Below are 21,007 nucleotides of genomic sequence, written 5' to 3'. Positions count from 1 at the left end.
ATAAAATATGAGGATCCGTTCTCGGGGGTGGTAAGGGGTATATTAAAAGAAATCAAAAGAAAGAAAAGAATGTTGCCGGCCGCGCCAATCATTATCAAAGTAGCCCAGTTGCGGCTGACGGAAATAAAATGGTTGGAGAGAGAATAGCGAGGAGGAGTAAATAGGGAAGCGACAGCGAGAAAGGGCAAGGTAGTGATATTTGTACACTGTTTACAAAATATAAAAATAATCGACTTCTTCCCATATCATGCGTGTCTTGGCACTGCTCGAAAATAACTGCAGGCAAGTGGCAACTGAAACTGTTCACATAAAAATTGACTTTGGAGCACATATCGTCCTGTCACAAGCTAATCTCATCTGCAGCACACTGCACAAACGGCAGGGATGGGGTGCCCGTCCTAGAACACAAGGAGTGTTCATGCCACGCGTGCATACCTGACGGAGAGCATCAAACCCTCCAGCTCGATGACCACACAGAGGCTCATCATTGTTCTGTCACGAGTACGCGCACTTTCGCGCGGCCACAGGAGCGCTTCGGAACGGACGGGGGTCAGGGATGATTTGCCGTGTAGGCTGCACGAATCCCTCAACGCGGCTATGCGAAAGCGGTGCAGTCGCTGCACTACACCGCAATCACTGTCGCTTGGTGAAAGTCCCTGGCGCACACCATGAGAAACACGTTTCAGTGATCATCGCGCTCTGGAGACCGCGGAAATAGCTCTCCTCGTACGTCCGAGTGAAGCGTAGAGGGAAGCTTATGTGAAGCGGTGGCGAGCTCGTTGTCTTGCACATTGCCCCGCATACCGCAGTGAGGGGGCACACACTGGACGCGGCATTGGCTCACTGTGAGCCGCAATGGGCGCCACGATCGGGAGTCTGCATGCGGACGAACCGGGCGGCGGAGTAAGGTCCAAGCTCAGGCGAAGTACTACTATATTTCTGCCGTGGTCGAAGAGGCTCCGTTTGTGGTTTCGATGGCGGAAACCGCAACGTGAAGTGCAACAAGCCCTGTCGAAATGAATAGTTAGCGTCATCCAGTGTCTACCTCATAATAATGATAGTGAGTGATCCTGCAATTCAGGGTAGCAAACTGAATGCTATGTTCCCATGCATATGCCCTACTTTCATCGGTCTTAAGTTTGTCCACTCGCTTTAAACATGAAATAAAATTAATTAAAAAGCGACAAATATATCCTGACATGAAAGAGCCCTGAACAAGGGTAGAGGGGGGTAAGCCTCAGTTTGCAGGTCGAGCCAACGTTAGAACAAGTGGACTTGTCTTCGTCTGGCAGAGCGATCATCACTGGCAGGGGTTTAATTATGCTTTTGCTTCCAATGAAGAAAAGCTGGGCTTTTCTTTTCAGCTTTTCGTCTTCGGAAGCAAAAGGTAAACCCCTGCCAGTGATGATCACTCTGCCAGACGAAGACAAGTTCACTTGTCGAAACGTCGGCTTGACCTGCGAACTGAGGCTTACCCCCCTCTATCCTTCATGCCGTGTAGGCACCTGCTTCCTCTCGTTCTACCTAAATATTACCTGAAACTCATAAGAATGTAGCGTCGATTGTCCAGGTGAGTCAGCATCTTATAACTTGTTTTTTTAGCTAGAGAGGAACTAAATCAGTCTCCGCATTTGGCGGAAGAGGCAGTGTCTTGTAAGTTCAAAGCTGGCTATGTATTACCTATCGTAACGTAACTGAGAGCCTACAGGAGAAACGACGCCTATGTTCCACGATGAATGTGTCAATTTTTTTCTCTGACCAGTATACTTTCCCACATCGCTCATCTATACACCCTGATTTTACGATGCCGGCCTTACTGTTAAGGTTTCAACTGAACTTTCTCGTAAAAAGTGAATGCTATGCTATAATAAGTGCTGTTATATTCAGAGCATTCCTTTATGACCTTGTTGATGGTATGGATATGATCGATAGTAGAGTACCCTTCCCGAAAACCTGCTTTATCCTTTGAAGCATAAGGCTGCCCTGACTCAATGTCAGGACAACCTTAGTGAATACCTCGGACGTAATGGATAGTAAGTTGAATGGACTCTAATTTTTCAGGTCCCTATCTGTCCCCTTTCTTATAGCGTTCTTTCAAGATTCCGGTACCGTTGATGGGCTCACGGATTGGGTGGACAGTTTTTATAGCACGATATTCTCATCATACTTCAACAAATTTGTAGTTACTTGGTCCTCCCCAGCTGCTTTCCCCCTTTTCATAGCTTCTAAAGCTTTCTTAACCTCGTTATTCGTTACTGAAATAAATTCTAATTGTCCTTCACTGCTGCCAATCTCATTATTGTCCTGACTACTTCGCCTATTGTATAGGTCAGTATAGAACTCCTCGGCTGCTTTGACTATCTTTCCCATATAAGCGACTAATTGCCTCTTAGCGCATACGTCTGATTTTTGCCTGTGCCTAATTTCCTCTTCATTGTTTTCAGGCTACCACCGTACTTTAGAGCATGCTCGATTTTCTCCATATTATACTTCCTTATGTCGGACACTTAGCGCCTGTTATTTATTAGCTTTGATAGATGGGCCAGTTCTATCCTGTCTTTTGGAAGCTATCTATGGAGGCAGCGCCGCAACCATAGTTCTCCATGAAGTAATGAAATTCCCGTATAGAAAGGCGTTTGGCAAGGAGACGCACGATCGCCCAGTACTATTCACCGCTTGCTTAGAGGAAGTATTCAGAGACTTGGAATGGGAGCAGTTAGGGATAATGGTAGATGGAGAATACCTCAGTAATCTGCGATTTGCTGATGACATTGCCTTGCTAAGCAACTCAGGAGATGAACTGCAAATAATGATTGGTGACCTAGACAGGAAACGTAGAAAGGTAGACTTGAAAATCAATATGCAGAAGACTAAGGCAATGTTCAACAACCTAGGAAATTAACAGCAGTTTGCAATAGCTATAGAGAACCACCTGAAGCGGTAGGAGAATATGTCTACTTGGGACTGGTAGTAATCGCAGGTCTGGACCACGAAGGGGAAATATCTACAACAAAAAACTGCGAGAGTGTATAATAACTGCATCTTACCGGTATTCACCTATGGGACTGAGATGGGAAACCAAACGAGAAGGTTTCTACTGGGTTCGGAACAACGCAGAGAGGTGCGGAACGGAAAATTGTAGACGCAACGTTAAGAGAGACAAAGTGTGCAGAGTGACTCAGAGAAGTAACTCGAGTTTATGATATTCTAGTCGAAATCAACATGAAGCAATGACCATGGGCAGGACATGTAATGCGGAGAGGAAATCCGATGGTCGCTAAGAGTAACATATTGGAATCCGAGGAAACGAAAGCGTAGCAGGGGGCGGCAGAAAATTAGGTGGGAGGGTGAGCTTAAAACGTTTACAGGGGTCACGTGGATGCAGCTAGCACAGAACCGGGTTAACTGGAGGAATATGAGAGAGCCTTTCGCCCTGCAGTGGGCACAGTCCTGCTGATCATGATGTTCTCTGACTGGCGACAGGCAAAAGCACTCTCTTCGAGGTACGCCGCAAGAAATTTAAGCTTGTCGCTGAAACTTGGAGATTACATAAATCGAAGAAGACTAGCGTAAATGTAACTTAACGGAATTTAAGGGGAGCTCTGAAAGTTGGCTATCCTGCAGAGTTAGCATTCCAAGGTTTTCTTGGCGGACCGTAAAATGTCAAGCATTCAAATTACTCTCAAACGGCGTCAGTTCTCGTCACCGAAAATTCCACACACGTACACTATGTAGTGAATATTTTGATAAATTGCACTGATTTCGTGCTCAGTTTTCAAGTTCAGTATTTTCATCATGACGAAATGAGCGAGCTCGTGCGTGCTTTTAAGGTGCCAACGCACACTAGTACTTTGGAGACCCTCTCTCGCTTCATTTTCTTCTATATTCGTGCGGCAGTTGGAGCGAACATTTCCTGGCGCTGCTGTGCACTTGAACCTATGTCAGCAGCAGGTGTTTGTCGTCGCTGGGCGCCCGCCCCTTCGCACGTGGGACACACATGCGCGCCTCAGCACATGAGCGGCTCGCCATTGCAATGCAGAAAATAATTTGTTTATATTTGGTTCAGCAGCCTTATTACTGAGCTTTTAACCGTTTGCCTACCGTCATGGTAGGCAGTTTTTTTTTTGTTTTTAGCTTTTTTTTTTCACTTAATAACATGACTGAACAAAAAACGCGCGAAATTAGAAACATGTGTGGCAAAATAATAGTAGCAACGAAAGCGTGGCTTGATGAGGCATAAACAAATTGTAGCGCAGCAGAAGACAAAGTAACAGTATTAGCGTTTACTTCCAGTACATTCTGTTGGCCAACTTATTACCTAGAACGTGACGCTATGCTGCCAATAAACACGCGCTCAGTAAGAAATATGGATCGAGAAATAATGCCTGAACGCCCTAAACCTTTCATCTTTCATTATTTCTCTCAATTCATTATCGGGACTCAATTCTGCGCCGCAATACATGCAAAGCGACTACAAGTGGGACTCCTCTCCCGGTTTTAACTTTTCACGCTTATCGCTCATTTGACAGTTTGGCCGCTATACTACATGGTAGAATTAGTATGGTAGCGTAACTCCCATAGAAGCCTGCGTGTCGACTCTGAGCGAGGTTTTAGTTTCCCGGCGCCCCCTGCGAACTGTGAGGCAAAACAAACACGTGACGTTGCTTGTGACGTCACAGTGACGTACTTTTGGCGGGGAATTTGATTGTTTTTTTACTTATAAACGAAAAACAAGGCCGACGACGACGGAGGCAGAACTATGCTCGGATAAGGCCGAAAAATGGACACCGTAACTGTTCAGCCAACTCTACCTGACATGGATTTCTACTGTCAAGTTTTACGTTAACTGAAATGTTACGGCATCTTTACCCACCTTATCTTGCCCCGCAGGGGTGGTGCAGTGGTAAGACGCCCGACCACTGTGCCGGAGTTCCCGGGATCGAATCCCGGCCTCGGCGGCTGCGTTTCGATGGAGGCGAAACGAAGTGGCGTCCGTGTGCTGTGCAATGTCAGCGCACGTTAAAGATCCCCAGGTGGTCGAAATTACTCCGTAGCCCTCCACTACGGCCCCCTTTCTCTCTATCCACTTTCACTCCTATCTTCAACCCTTCCCTTACGGCGCGGTTCAGGTGTCCACAGAGCAAGTGTGGCAGATACTGCGCCTTTCTCTTCCTATGAACCAACCAACCAACCAACCAACCAACCAACCAACCAACCAACCCACCTTATCATAGCATCGTTCTGCCTCCGCCGTCGTTAGCCCAGTCTTTCGTCGCGCGTCATGTAAACGCATTCTGGAGCTTATTTCTTCGGGCACGTTTGTGAACAAGGGCCTTCAAGTGAATTCGGCAAGCACATGGCTAGACTCACATGGCTTGAGGGATTTCATTAAGGGCATAAATGAGTGAAGCTGTGCTGCATAGAAAGCCAGGCTTTATTAATTCACGATTAATTACATAGACGCTTCACGACAATGCAAATGTTGAAGTGTAGGAAAGCGACCACCGCTCATTCGTCACGGTCTTCATGAAATCCTCGTGATAACAAAATGACCTGAGCGTAGGTCTCCAAACGAGACGCGGTGAGATTATAAAAGGGTAAACGATTTTGCTAACAAAGTACATATCAGTGTCAAAGAAGACAAAAAACAAAAACAAAAAACGAACAGAATAACTAACGCTAGCGCTAGAACACCAACCTGTAAGAGCTTAGGTGAGCAATTCAAATTGGGATTGCTAGTATTTAGAAGTTAATGCGTCTGAGAAGTGGAAATATCTGCGATATAGCTTCGCTCCAATAAATCTCGCCCTATTCACAATTCCATTTTACTCGCGCTTCGTTTGTCACTGAGAGGAGTCAATTTGAGGCTACAAATTTACAACTTAAGCATTTAACATGTTCATGAAAAAGATCCCATTCACAATAGGAGCATCCCTATGATTACAGCTAAAGCACATTCAGCGAACGTTGGTGCGGTAATACGACGCAGTAAGCAAAACACGCAGCAAAGGGAGCGGAACGGAAGACTTTGCGCAATGCGACACGCGTCTTGGGGGCAATAAAATCTCACCTTCACCACTCAATTAAAACATGCAGCGATATGCCGCTCATGCAGACGTGTATCCGTAAAACAAGCCACCACTTTTGCGACGTGCCTGAGAATGCCTGAGAGGCCGAGCCGAGCCGCCGAGCTGTGACGCAGCATTGTCCCATCGTCCGGAAATGCGCACATGCAGCGGCAATCAGTTTCTCATCGAGCACACAGTCTTCGCCTTGCTGTAAAGCTCTACCAAAACCAGCAGAATGAAATACTGTTTGTTTGGTACAGATAACCCACTCTGTACGCAGCATGCAACGATGAACGTTGAACCGGGGCCAATGACGCACCCATTCCGCGGATGAAAAAAGCTTTGGTCTGAGCCAAATCTGAACTTTGGGCAACCATAGAGAAAGAGATTGGGCAACTACGTAGCGGATACTAAATGGCCGAGAGAGGCCGTTAAAAGCAAGTTAAAATATTATTATAAACGTGACACGTTTTTTCTTACGCAAGAAACAAAAACTGCATTCATTCCATCAGTTCTTTGGAGTTCTGGCAGATCTTATTTTCTGTGCTTTAGTAATTGGCCTCACAGTTCGCAGGGGCCCTCATCATCGAGTTGATGCCGCTGGCAATAGGCAGCTGCACGCGGTTTCTTCCAAGTAACGCGACCATTTGAATTGACCTTGCTAGCTATTTTCCTCATGACAAGGGAATCGATATGCGACACGTTTTAAAAATGCTTGTGTTTCGTTTTCCTTCTGCGCGCTTAACTGCTATTAGCTTTTTCTACATTGCACGACCAGTTTCTTCGAGGCAACACGATGATTGCATTCGCCCAGTTTTAATCAGGTTATGGGGAACCTGTGTACGACAGCACATAGCCTCCTCTATTTTCCATGCCTGTTCATCGGCGCCTGGGTGAATGGGTGCCGACCGTCGCACTTTTTGTCAAGGCTGCGAGCGGCGCCTCGCGGCGATCGAGCAAAGTAGGTGCGCGGCGGGAAGACAGCTTGGAAGTGCGGAAGGCGCCGCAGCGCGCGCCCATTGGTACCTAGTACCGCCCTCTCCTAACATTTTTGCACCTCGCCCGTAAGGGAGGCTGGTAGCCTTGATTTTGCTTGAACGGCCGTTTCTGAGCTGATGACCAGGCATGAAAAATAGAGAGAGCTATGAACAGCACAATACAAAGTGTTTCTGTTCGCCAAGCAACGCATGATGATTGCATTGGTTTGATCTTGGCAATTTTTTGGCTGCATATATCGGAATACGAATAGCGTAGATAGACTTAGGCAGCATCTTCGGCTTCTTTTCATAACTTCCTCTCCCAATGGGTATACACGATTTCTGGAGAGCGTTGCAAAAACGTTTAGTAACGATAGCTGTATGCACTAGTTTTGATGTGCGGAGTATTTTGGCAGGCAAGCTATTTTACTCAGCGGCTGCGATTGGCGATTACCAAGGGCTATTAGCGTGAAAGGTTACGTTGATTTCTGAATCTAATCGAGTCATTTAGAGGCAGTTCACTTGTTACAACGAGATTGAAACAATCTTTCATGATAGTTAAGGTGCTTAAAGGCTTTGACTAGCTCTAGCAAGCTGCATTCACATTTAACAGTAATTAAGAAATCATAACTAAATATAAAGATATCTATTGCGTCCATTCCACCAAGCGACTGACAACAAAGCTAAAAAGCGGTTACCTAGAATTTGGGCTGTGCGCGACTCAGTGTATGTCCCTGTTTTCTAAAGGTAGAGCGTTCCATTTCAGTTGCTAAAAGTTTAGTGTTTGCAAAAGACTAAAAGCTCTTTAAAGGGTGCTGTTGATACATCCGCAGGGCTTTGGGACGCGGCACACCCAAGCTCATCGGGGCACTCCTCTATAAAGCACAGAACCACCATTCGGCAAATAATGGCACAGGTATTAAACATCGTTGATTTTAACGAGGCCGTCAGAGAATTACATCGTGAGCCAAGCACAAGCAGTGGAGGGGCATGCTTAGGCAGTCACATTCAGCGGTTCTTGTGAGTTTCAGTCACCTAGCTGCGACGTTTCTCATGAAACTCGGCCTCCTTCCCCTTGTGGCATGCATAACTATGCGGCTAATAAGGCCGCGTTTTGTTCTCTTGTTCGTGTCCACTCTCGCAGATACCCGCGCAAGGCATGTCGGGTAGAAAAAGCTCTCTCGGACATGTGATGGCTGAGTGCCTCTGCTGCTAAGCCGCCATACCAGCCGCGACTCGAAGAAGGAAAGACGACGCAGGGATCGCCCACTGTGCTGGCGAACAAACAGCAGTGTCCGGCGTCTGCGCCGGCTGCCTCCGCCGGCGGTCGGGTGGATGGTCGGCAAGGCTGCTGCTGCCTCTCTCCTCGGGACCAACAGCGAACTTGGTGAGAGCACCGCCTTAGAAAATATTCAGCCCTCATATACACACAGTCGCAGTCTAGCGTGATTTCTGTCTCTGACAGCGCAGCGCGTGGCACTGGCCAGCACTCTCAACGTTCGGTTGCAGGGGGAAAGGTGATAAATATCCTCGAAAGGCGGAGACAGTAGCTGCTCAGATGGTAGAACATCGAATGTCGTTTGCGCAGAACGCGGGTCCCACCGGAGGCATGGAGACATGTTGCATTAAACATCAAATACTTTTAGCTTCAGTTTTATGACGCGCCCCCGGTGAGCCCGGTAGAAGAACGGTGGAGAACACGAAGGCGAGCATAAATGAAGTTTCATGGGTCACCCTCCGGTGTCTACAGGCTGCGCTGCCGCTGGAACAGCGCATGCGTCAATGAATGTCTTCCCAGTCGACTGCGTAGTTGGCGAAGGCAGCACGCTGCGTGGAGGAGCTATACGCTCTATCCTGCATCCCGAATGGTGTGGGCTCATTCCTGACGTGAATTGCCACCGTTGCAGAATACGCATGCCGCCCATGCTATAGACCTTTTGCAGCGCGAGCGCATGGGCGCTGCCATATTTGATCATGTGACCCTTCCGCCATCGCCAGCCTTCTGGCCTTCTGGTTTGACGGCTTCCGGCGAACTGGTACTCAGCTGCACGGTGCATTGTACCCGCTATCGCTGAGGACAACGAGCTTGTAGACATCCAAAAAACTTCATGTGAATGCCTATAGTATGTGTAGGTGCTAAAAAATGATTAATTTAATCACGTAGTTCATTTATTGCGTCCTCCTAACTGTCCACATTGGCTAGAACGTTTCGACAAACGCATCAGCCGTCGACTCGCTTTTTTTTTTGTTTTATCAATTCTCTCTCCAGCGCTCCTTGTGGAAAACGGGATTTTCTGTAAAACTGAATAGATTACAAACTGATTTACCCCTCAAACTTTTATTTTTATTTTCTTGCGCACAGGGCGAACGCATGTTCAGACCGTGCTGGCTGAGACGCATTATGAATGTTCCTTTAACATAGTGCACAATATTCACTGCTCAATATCGACGCACGTGTAATCCCCGACAATTGATAAGGTATAATTTTACTTCCTGTAAACGTCCTTGCTTCAAAAGACTATTACGCTGCTTGAAGGCCGCATCAGGCGCTCAGCGGCGTTCACCTGCGCTCGGGCGAAGGTGACTGAAACTTCACCGGAATTCAGAACCCACAGTAGGCAGCCCAAACAAGCGGGGATATAAAAAATCTTATCATGGTAAATTTCATCATTGGCCTGTGCACTAGTTTTATAAAAGCAGCAGTCATTGCATGTATTGCAGCAGTGCTTGTCTAATTAAAGTTTGGTTTTGTTTGTGAGGTTTAACGCCCCAAACCGACTCAGGCTGTGAGTGGAGGACCGCGGAAATTCCCACACTCATGGGGTTCTTTAATGTGCACTGATATCGCAAAGCACACGGACTCCTGGGTTTTCGGCTGCATCAAAAAGCAGCCGCCGAGGCCGATATTCGATCCCGCATATCCTTGGGAGCAGTACCTAATTAAAGTAAGCAGATTCACTGACATGCCCACACTGACTTTCCTTCTTTACACAATCAATTCTTATAACTGCATAGACATTAATAGCGACAACGTCAAGGTACCTCGTAACGTCCTGCGAAAATAACGCGGCAGCAGTGCAAAGACACAATATACAATTCCTGAGAAAACGTCAGGGTCGTTCTCTCATTCCCATGGCTACTGCCGGTGCTAAAATGAGCTGGTGCGTGATGTATAGCCTTTCTCTACAATTCACAGGCGCTTTCTTGTCCCAGAAAGGGACATGAACTCGTGATACATCTCCGAGAAAAACAGTGGCTTAGGCCATGATGTGCACCTTATGTAGAAAGCATCGTCTGTTCTTCCGCCAGTAAACAACAGGGTCATTAGCTCTACTTCCTCGCAGAATACTTCGACTATACAGATGACACCTGCATCAAAGCAGCGCTTTTTAAATGTCAGCCGGCATTCTTACGCAAGATGCACAACAGCAGTCCGCACTGCGCGCCGGTGCGTTCCGAAGGCCAACAATGACGGCCGTCCTAGTGGCGCCACCTGTTGCAAAAGAGTTGAATACTCGCTGTAAATGGTCTATACCATGAATAAAGGAAACAACTTAGGAGAGGCCCTTGCCATTCCCAATGCATTGGAGAAAGTGTGGCGGAAGTGACGTCAAAATTTAGGGTTAGCCAAGTCGGGCGATTAGCAACGGCGACGCTGTTGCTATGAAAACTCGGGCCACTAGCAACAGCGTTTCTAAAGGCCCTAGGTACCTGAGCGTCGCGGAGAAAGAAAATGGGGAGGGTAAAGGAGGAGGAGAGAAGTTGCAGGGTCCTTCGCAGCGTCAGGTCGCGGCTGACGTCAGGGCCTCTCCTAAGTTCTTTCCTTCCTCCGCGCCGCGACCGGACGCTGCAACTAGCTGCAACGTCTCTCCTCCTCCTTTACCCTCCTTTACCCTCCGCATTCTCTTTCTCCTCGACGCTCACGTACCTGTCCACCCTCCGGTCGAAAATATTTTCTTCCCCGGTGACTGTGAGACTTCGCCCCTAGAACGCAAGGCCGCAAAATGTTTTTGAAAAGAATAACACAGTTACAGCCACCGCAATCACCCGATTCTGTCATGCTTCTCTACTTCCGTTCCCTCGCAAAGGTTTTTCACTCTCATGCCCGAGGTCGTCTAGCCTCCGCGAGACAAATTCCCCTTCCTCCTCCGCGTTTGGCGGGAGGTGGGGCGTGGCACTCCGCGTGCGCGAAAAAAAAAACGGGGGAGGGAGCGCGCGCCGCTGGATTCAGTCTGGCCGTGGTGAGGGCAAAGCGCGCAGCGAGCGGTAGACACCCATCCTTCTCCCGTCAGTCAGCGAGACGGACAAATGGACGTCGTTCTCAGGTAGTATGTCATAACTGTGGCTCGACGGGCCAGCGCAGGAAACGGGGAAGCTGGCTTCCCGAAGGAGAGCATGAGAGAGCTTCGATTTGTATTTTCGTTGCTTTGCGGCGCGCGTGTCACTGTAGCATTTTACACAGACTATCTCCGGTACCTGATCGAAACACTAGGCTCCTTTGCTTAAAAGGTCCTTCCCTGGACAGTGGCCCTTTAAGGTGGGTTCAGACGGGAGGACCGGAGCGCGGACGGTCCGCGCGCGCCAGCGTTATCCGCGCCCCACGTGACGCCGACGTCACTGCTCTGAGCGACGGCGAGAGAGCGGCGTGCCCGTCCGGGGCCCCGGACCGCGGAGCGGGCTGAATATACCGAGCGCCTTTTTCAGTCCGCGCGGACCGAGCGTCCGCCGCGGACCGAGATTGTTTTTGCTCTTTTATTGCGAAAACAATACTACTTTCCCTTTTCAGCCCTTCGCGTAGGGAGGTGGTAGTTACCATTGACCTTTAGCGTGACCTTTGGCGCGCCGCCAAGCGCAGCTGCGCAATAACAGGGGCCCCAACTCGCGCCGTCAACTCGCGAAGCGGTAGCTACCAAACGCGGCCTAACTCCCGCTCCCTCCGTGAGGGAGCGCTACAGCCGGAATGATGTCATCCCATCTGCCGCAAAAAGAGGGGCCCCAACTCGCGCTGTCAACTTGCAAGGCGGTAGCTACCAACCGCGGCCTAACTCCCACTCCTACCGCAGCTACCACCGGGGGTGCAACGTTGGATACTCTAGGAGGTGGCCTAGCGGCAGGTGGAACCAACGCAGGCTCCAGGGATGCTTTCATTTCTGCTGGCGTAAAGATTGCCGTCGCAGCCGGTGCCGGAGCGGCAGTTGTACATTCTGCTTTAACCTCACCCACAACCAAGTATATCGTTGCAGCCACGGCACTCCTTGCCTCGCTACTAGTTATACATATAATAACCAGGTAGCACCCCGCAATAAACAATAGTTGAACCATATGCCGTGGCCAGAGTGAATCACTGCATAACCATAAGCAGAATCACAAGCACCACAACCAGCTACACCACCAGCTAAACCTAGGCGTAGCCATAGCTATTGCTTTCGCAATTACCAGGCTTAACCAAGCTATGCCACTGCCAATTTTTTGCTTTATCGTTGCTACCTCCGCGTTGCTACGCCCGCGCTTTTCGTCTCGTATTCAGTTCGAGCGGGGTATGTTTCTTGTGCATGCGCTGCGTCGTTCGCTCTGTGTTCGTAGCAGTGCACCGTTTTTTTTGTGTTTGTGCTTGTGGGTGTGCCAGAGTTGTAGCTTTATTCAGTTTCTAGTGTTTATTATGGGTGAAGTAGCGAAAAAAAGCGCTCAGTGATGAAGCGACAGTCATGTTTTTAGCGCTCGTAGGGAGCTGCTCACCGATATGGAATATTGACGATGTTTGCAATAAAGAACGCTTGCAATAAATGAGCGCTTTTTCGCTTCCTAGTCGTCCTCGCACACTTCAAGTAGAACAGTGAGACGACGGTTTCGCTCGGCGTCCACGCTGAAAATCTCGGTAGAAAGGTTTTTGGCAGCGCGCACAAACAGCGGGGGAGGAGGGTACACGCGGATGGTCCGCTGGCTTCGTGTGAATGCTCGACGGCCGGATGGGCATGCGGACGGGTGCTCACGTGGCACCAGATCCGTGCTGACGCGCGCGGACCGTCCGCGCTCCGGTCCTTTCGTCTGAACCCACCTTTAGCAACGCTGTTCCTAGTAGCCCGAGTTTTCATAGCAACAGCGTCTCCGTTGCTAATGGCCCGACTTGGCTAACCCTAAATTTTGACGTCACTTCCGCCACACTTTCTCCGACGAATTGGGAATGGCAAGGGCCTCTCCTAAGTTGTTTCCTTCCTTCATGCCCATAAGTGTCATGGCGTCATGTATCAACATGGCCAGTAACGAGCTCCAATCTGTTGATCCTGTTACCGCTCGATGGCGTGTGAAGAAAAAACGGAGCGAGAAATGCTGAGCGACGCTGCCCATTGTGCTACGCTGGCAACAAACACGTTTCATGTTTACATCTATGCGGTTTAGCTAAGGCTGCCTCATTTGGGCTTCACGAGGGCTTGCCCAAATTGAGCCTTTATTCATATTTCACCGGCCCTCAAGTAACCTACAAGGGGCCGATTGGGGCAGCATGTGGGTATGTCCGTTTTCTTGCCCCACTACGGCCGATATCAGTCCCACAAAGATTTAATGGGGGCGGCCTCATTTCGGATCTATGAGGGCTTTCCCACAAAAAGCCCACAGTAATATTGTGCTGGGAGTTGCAGGCTGTCTAAAGCAACCACATAAGAGGCAACAGTTAGCAATCAGTTTGTTTGCCCTCAAATATCCGGCAAGGGACCCTTGTGGTCTGGATGCAGGAATGTGCTCTGCATTAGCCCAAGAAACGCTGCTATGGGACCCATGCGGGAGGAGCAGGGGCAAGCCCAAATGGGGCTTGCCCACTTTTGCCCCATCGGGGACCGATGCAGGTTTTATGATGGTTGCCCCAGCCCCACTTGCCTACATCGGACCTACTGAGGCCCCACATTCTGTGCTACCAGGTAGCACAAAGTGGGCTATGAAGGGTGGGCCCCGGTGGGCCTGATGTAGGCAATGCAGGACAGCCCCGGTGGGCTCAATGTGGGTGCTGCAAGAGGGGCCGACGTAGGCCCGAAGGGGGCTATCGACAAAGCCCCAATGGGCCCCACTAGGGGCCGATGCAGGCAGCCCTTGCGGGGCTGCCCACACCTTTCCGGCATTGTTAAAAGGGCACATCCCGCCAACTCCCCGCGATGGTCCTACTTTGAACCGATTTGGGCAGTTGCTTTGGAGGAACATTTTTTTTTAAATTTCGGTCATCCCCTCAGATAATGACATATGACCAAGGCAGGTTCTATAGCGCTAGCCGCACTTTTGCTTGCCCACATTATTCTCATAGGGGTCCGACGCAGCAAATTGATGGAAAGCCCTAGTCCAAGTTTTCCCAATCAATATTTATGTACATAATTAAGTAATTATTTTATACATGTCTGCACTTTCTAAGCAGCCATAATATTAAATTTTACAATAATTCATAACATTCATCTAGCCGAAATGACTTCATGTACATCTTGTTCCGGCTATAGAGATGCGTGTTCTGAACAGCAATATTGTGCTGGGAGTTGCAGGCTGTCTAAAGCAACCACATAAGAGGCAACAGTTAGCAATCAGTTTGTTTTAGTATTTGTAGCGCAATTTGCATGAGTGCGAGAACTAAAGCCGTGTAAATTTCTAATCGACTAAACATGGCAACAACTGTTATACAAATCATCTATAATGGTAATTTAGAGCAACATCTAATGCAAATGAAGGTTGGAAACAATGATTACGCAATTGCACGCACGCCTTCTAGCCCCATTACGGCCGATGTGGGACCTACAGCGGTTTTGTGTGGGTAGCCCCAATTGGGCTGAGTGTTGGTTTTGAACCTAAAGCCCACTTGCTGTTGCACGTGCCTTCAAATTCCCCACAAGGAACCAATTTTGGTATCATGCGGGCTTTCCCGCCTTCCAGCCCCATTAGGGCACAAGTGGGATATAAAACAGTTTTATGTGGGCAGCCCCAATTGGGCTGGACGTTGTTTTTGAACCTATAGAGCCCACCTGCTGTTGCACGGGCCTTCAAAGTCCCCACAAAGGACCGATTTTGGTACCATGCGGGCACGCCCGCCTTCCAGCCCGATTACCTTCCAGCCCCTATGTGGGACCTAAAGCGGTTTAGCTAAGGCTGCCTCATTTGGGCTTCACGAGGGCTTGCCCAAATTGAGCCTTTATTCATATTTCACCTGCCCTCAAGTAACCTACAAGGGGCCGATTGGGGCAGCATGTGGGTATGTCCGTTTTCTTGTCCCACTACGGCCGATATCGGTCCCACAAAGATTTAATGGGGGCGGCCTCATTTCGGATCTATGAGGGCTTTCCCACAAAAAGCCCACATTTAGGTTGGTTTGCCCTCAAATATCCGGCAAGGGACCCTTGTGGTCTGGATGCAGGAATGTGCTCTGCATTAGCCCAAGAAACGCTGCTATGGGACCCATGCGGGAGGAGCAGGGTCAAGCCCAAATGGGGCTTGCCCACTTTTGCCCCATCGGGGACCGATGCAGGTTTTATGATGGTTGCCCCAGCCCCACTTGCCTACATCGGACCTACTGGGGCCCCACATTCTGTGCTAAAATCCATAAGTGTCTATGTCTGCGGGGTTTCTGTCAGCAGTTTATGTGCAATGAGTATGTCGCACTCGAACGACGTAAAGCGAAACCAATGGTAGCATCTGAATGAGCATCAAAATATGAGCATGTGTGCCAAATTTTGGGCATGTAGAGTAATTAGATAATTCTAACCAGTTAAGTCAATCGGACGTCGAAATAGCCGCGCAGAGTAATGGCCAGGTCCAAACGAGGTCACGTAGTACTTGACTTCTGATGCCGTAGGCCTAACTTTGGTGGCGGGAAATTTGAAATGCTTGAACGTGAACGAATGGGGAAGGGCGTTATTTGCGCGTACAAATAGGTGGCAATGGTTAGACAGTGTGAATTAGAGGTAATTAACCAACTGCAGTCTTCTCTATTACAGAAACTGCAGTGAGAAGTGCAAAAGCCTGAGTGTTACTGCTGTACACTATATACATCGCGCGCCCCGAACACAATTAGCGTTTCGTTGAACGCATCAAAATTCACCGGCGTTTTATAATTCGTTTACAAAAAAGGAAATGCACGGTATCTGTCACTCGCGGAATCTCGCTCACACATCTCGCGGACAACACAGCAACGCTCAGGCTTACGCATTTCTCCAATGCAGATTATGCAGTGCTCTCGGAATTTTTATTTAGAACAATGCGAATGCAATATAAACAAGACTACTAATACGTCTCCAGGATTACAATGTATAGTACGATACATTTTACACGACCTCGGTGAACGTTTTCCTCGAACAAAGACAACGGGTCGGAATCTGCAACAACAGCTGGCAAGACATTATGCTTTGCTGTGCTTCTAGGGAGAAAATGAGTAGTCGTATGCATTATTGTATGATTGTGATACGCGCTAACGATAGGCATGCCTTCTTCGTTAATTATTTGATTCTTGTAGAAATAAGCAGTGAGCTGTCGATATTGCATAAGCCTCTGGATAATAGAGAAACCTCAGTCTTGGTGATTTTCGGTGATCTGCTTGTGTAGGTGCGTGTAGTGATTTGAGCTGCTGTATGGCCAAGTATTTGCGTGAAAAGTTTGATAAGACGAATCTGGCAGCTATGCGCTGCACTGCCTCAAGTAATTGGTTAGTCGTATTTGGAAGGGGACCCAGATGACACTGGCCTACTCTAACGTAGGTATGACGCATGATAATAGGTAAGCTTTAACGTGCACTGACAATGTACAGCACACGGGCGCCTTGCTTTTTGCCTCCATCAAAAAGCGGACGGCGCAGCCGGGTTTCGATCCCGCGTCCTGGGGCACAGCAGTCAAGCGCCCTAACCACAAGCACCACCACGGCGGGTCGGTGATTGTTGCGACCGCAAAGGCAAAAATAAGTATTTATGCAATGTTCTTAGCTCTTAGACAAACATGCAAGTATCGTCTTTGCTATAAAAACAGAAGGTGAGCGTTTTTTTTTTTTGTGACATTTTGATTCACTACATGAATCAAGGAGGAACAGGCAAGACAGAGGCCTGTCCTCCAGAACGGATTGCCGGCTATCCAAAAAGAGGCTTCTTTTTCGCGAAGCGTGTACAGCTCGTTCGGTCAAAACGGTGTCGCCATCGCCGTAACCCAGGTTTGTGCAAAACGTCGGCGAAAGTACGCACGTAATTTCTTATCAAAGTTAGGAATCAACAGTTAACGGGGGTGTCATACCGATTCGCTTCTCGTTTAGCGCCAATATGCTGGTCAAGTTGGAGGATAGTTTCCGATAGGGATTAGAATTGCGACGAAAAATGTACCTGAGATAACTATACGTGTCCCTAAGAAGTGAGAGAAATACTTCGCCTTCCTTTCCTCTAAAACTAGCTTTGAAAAAAAAAATGTTAAAATTTTCGCGGAATGAAAAGATGGTGTTAAAGGCACTATTGCATCTACTCGTAAGGCGGAGCTTTAACGTGGGGTTATTTTTTTTTTTATTTCCATTCCAAATCCTTGCGGAGAGCGGCTAATCCCCAACTTTCGATCCAGACTAACACCTCAGCCAGCTACCAGTTTCCTTGCTGCAATGAGAAAATTGATTCCACTCTCATATCACTGGCGATGTTCCCTGTCTTTGCAAGAAAAGTTGTCGGTCACCTGGGTGGTGCTGTGGTTAGGGCACTCGACTACTGTGCCCAAGGATGCGGAATAGAATCCCGACCGCGGTGGCCGCTTTTCGATGGAGGCGAAAAACAAGGCGCCCGTGTGCTGTGCGATGTCACTGCACGTTAAAGAACCCCACGCGGTCAAAATTTCCGAAGCCCTCCAGTACGGTATCTCTCATAGCCTGAGTCGCTTTGGGATGTTAAACCCAATAAATCAAACCCTTGAAGACAACATAGTTTGATTTCGGGTCTCAGTTTAGTTCTCTGCCCAAGACAACTCTGTAAATGTCATAGAGAGCTACATCTGCTATCAGAAGCATCGAAACTGCTTTGAACAGACCAACTCTATGTGGTATGTTTGCTTGTAAGCTCGTAATACGGAAGCTTCAAATGTATGGGCGCACCTGTACCCAGGCAACACAGGCCATTAGCGCAATATTGAAAGGGTGTTGGAAATCCACTGACCCTATGTAGGACCGGGCATCGTCAACTTATTACTAATACTAGACGTATGATCAATGCTGCCTGGATAGTATAGGAACGTTAAATTAAAGCAAATATTGAAGGGAACAATACATCATAGCTATTAGACTTTTATTCGATAAATCTTGATCTCAAAATAAGGGCAGTTATTATTTTTTCCCACCCCATGAACAGTGAGAAGAGATCAACATGCGTTGTGGAAAACATATGCTAGCATTTGTTTATAGAGAAGTAGTCCGCGTGACGAGAGACAACGTGTTCAAGCTCCGTTGTACACAGGTAATGTCGCTGGCATATACTAAGCAGATGCGGGGGAACATATCTCACTACAGTTGAGGAGAGCATTCTGCCGGGCTAGTTGGTGATCCATGAAGTCACGAATTTAGCGCAAAAATAAATAACAATGTACGAAGAATTACACATTAGCGCTAGCCAATCTTCTTATGTGTCCTTCTTCGTCCATTGTTCTTTATGTTTGTGCTAAATTCTTGACTTCATATCTCACTACGTTCAATGCTAACCCTCAACAGTGTTCAGTGTTTCTTCGTTCTGTGTTTTATTCGCTGAAATATGCATTCGTCGTACCAAGGCCAACTAGCCCGTCTCTATACGTTAGCAAGTGTTCTATTCAACCAGATGAAAACGTTCCAGCGTACTCCAGAAAGAAGCTGCACGCTTGTAGTCAAAATATGTTTCCCAGGCCTTCTTTCTCTGCGCTCTATTCAGCAAAAAAAGTTTCCCCATGCCCAGCCTTTTTCAGCGCAGGACAAGTCACAGCCCAGCTATCAGCATTCATGAGGCATTTCTTATTATACGTTGCCGCAGCGCTGAAGGAGGGCGCAGAGTAATGGCTCTGGCAGCAACTGACACTCGCTTTGACGGCACCGTCGAACAGGCGCATAGGGTATATGATCGCTTCAGACACATTTATTTTCTTCACCAAAGGAACAAAGGCTTCAGTTGTTGGTGATTTAATTAATCATCTTTATAAAAGGAGCATTACGAAGCTTAATTCATATTCCAGAGGTACTCGGGAGCGTTTCTAAGTGTTTCTTTGGGCTTTGGTACCTTTGACTGCGCAGTTTGTCCACATGACACTTGAAATCAACACGGTGTGCAGATCCGTGGTTTGATTTATGTTGCAGTATAGCTGTTGACAGCCCTGCCTCGCCTCCTCTCAATCCGCCATTGTTAGCACCTCTCATGCATGTCGATTGGTTGGTTTGTTTGTGGGGTTTAACGTCCCAAAGCGACTCAGGCTATGAGAGACGCCGTAGTGGAGGACTCTGGAAATTTCGACCACCTTTGCTTTTTGCCTCCATCAAAAAGCGGCCGCCGAGGCCAAGTTGGTTGGTCGCACAACTTTTATTTCCATCGGAAATGGGTGTCCTCTTCCTCGCCCCCGGCACGCGTGCCGAGGAAGACGAAGAGTCGTGCGCCCGCGGATTAGAGGCTGGCAGGTAGCCCTTGGCTTCTTGCGGCCCCTTCCGCCAGATGGACGGTGCGGTGCTGCATGGATCGCAGGGTCTGCGCTTCGCAGCAGGGTATCCCAGGCTTCTCTACTTGTTATATTTTGTCTTATCCCTGGTGATTGTAGGCACTCCCAAATTATGAGGGACCCTCTCAACCCGCAGTGTTTGCACTAATCATTGTCCCTAAGGTCTAGTAGCGCGTGAAACGCCCAGACCGGGTTCATGAAGGTATTAGTTTGTAGCCGTCTCCATGCGACAGCTTCTCTATTATTTAGGCTAACATCTGGCGGGGGTACCAGTCTACGTCCCAATTTATAATGGTCGATGATTTCCCGTAATTTTGCCGACGCTCGTCGTATGCCCAGTGTTCGAGGGGGTCGACGGCTACCCGGAAGTAGAGAGCTCGGGCTAGCTCGTGACTCCGCCACGTTACCAGGGACGCCAGCGTGGGCAGGTGTCCAAATTAACTGAATTTTCCTATTCAGTGTTCTTTGGGGGAGGATTAATTGGCTGCCTCCGGCGATATCCTCCCCTTTCCAAAATTTTGGATGGCAGTTTTGCGGTCGCTAATTATGAACTTGGCTTCCGTTCCTACGCAAGCTAACGCTATCGCAACTTCCTTCGCAGTCTCTATGTTGCGGCCTCTGATGGCTGCCGCAGATACCGGCGCCTTTCGGCCATCGACTACCGAGGCTACCGCCGCACCTGTTTTGCCGCTTACCGCATCAACATAGACTACTTCCTTCGCTTCCATGTTCTTGAACCGTCGCTCTAGAGCTTCGGCTCGTTTGGCCCTTCTGGGTGCATGTTTTTAGGTAAGGGGGAGGGGGGAGGGGGGGAGTACCAAGGCGTCTAATTGTGACTTCGTTTCTAATTCTTCTGTCTGGGTTGAGTCCTACTTTTCCAAGGATCACCCTGCCCGTCTCGGTCGTGCTTAGTCTCTCTAACTGTGAGACTTGCACACAGAATTGGCGGAGGCAGTGCCGAGGACGGGATTCGATCCCGCATCTTTGGGAACAGTAGTCGAGCGCCGTAACCACTGCGCCACCCCGGCGGGGTTCATGCATGTGGAGTTCCTGCGGAGAAAAGTCGGGTGTCCCCTTCGAGCCATGTCACAGACGCGCTCCATTGTTATAATATATGTCAGAACAACAGCCTACAAAACTTTAAGGTTGTGTACCAATTCTCTCCGGAGGAGACCACGCTAACCGAATTTTAGTTTCCACCACGTTGTCGCGGTGCACTCCACTGCGGTTGTTGTCAAGCGTTTTATCTGGCATTCGCATCAGTGACTACAACGCACCTTTAAACATTTATCTTGTATTTAGTTTGGTTAG

General features: G+C 48.5%; 1 protein-coding gene across 7 annotated transcripts in view; it reads left to right on the top strand.

The window, feature by feature from the left end:
- The window catches only part of LOC146206691 (myosin light chain kinase, smooth muscle-like), a 213,794-nt gene that overhangs the window by 109,783 nt on the left and 83,004 nt on the right, over nt 1–21,007 (top strand). For 6 of the 7 annotated variants that reach the window (XM_084591493.1, XM_084591486.1, XM_084591488.1 and 3 more), the window contains one exon: nt 8,190–8,432. The exons of the other annotated variant lie outside the window; for it this stretch is intronic. The gene's annotated coding sequence lies outside the window, so the exon portion shown is untranslated. The remainder of the gene's footprint in view (nt 1–8,189; nt 8,433–21,007) is intronic. 7 annotated transcript variants of the gene reach the window in all.

Source organism: Amblyomma maculatum, chromosome 1 (genome assembly GCF_055883805.1).
Source record: "Amblyomma maculatum isolate TAMU_Amacu chromosome 1, ASM5588380v1, whole genome shotgun sequence".
In the NCBI taxonomy this organism is placed as follows: Eukaryota; Metazoa; Arthropoda; class Arachnida; order Ixodida; family Ixodidae; genus Amblyomma; species Amblyomma maculatum.
Note: the sequence above shows the minus strand (reverse complement) of the source record. Positions and strands in the feature narration are given on the sequence as shown.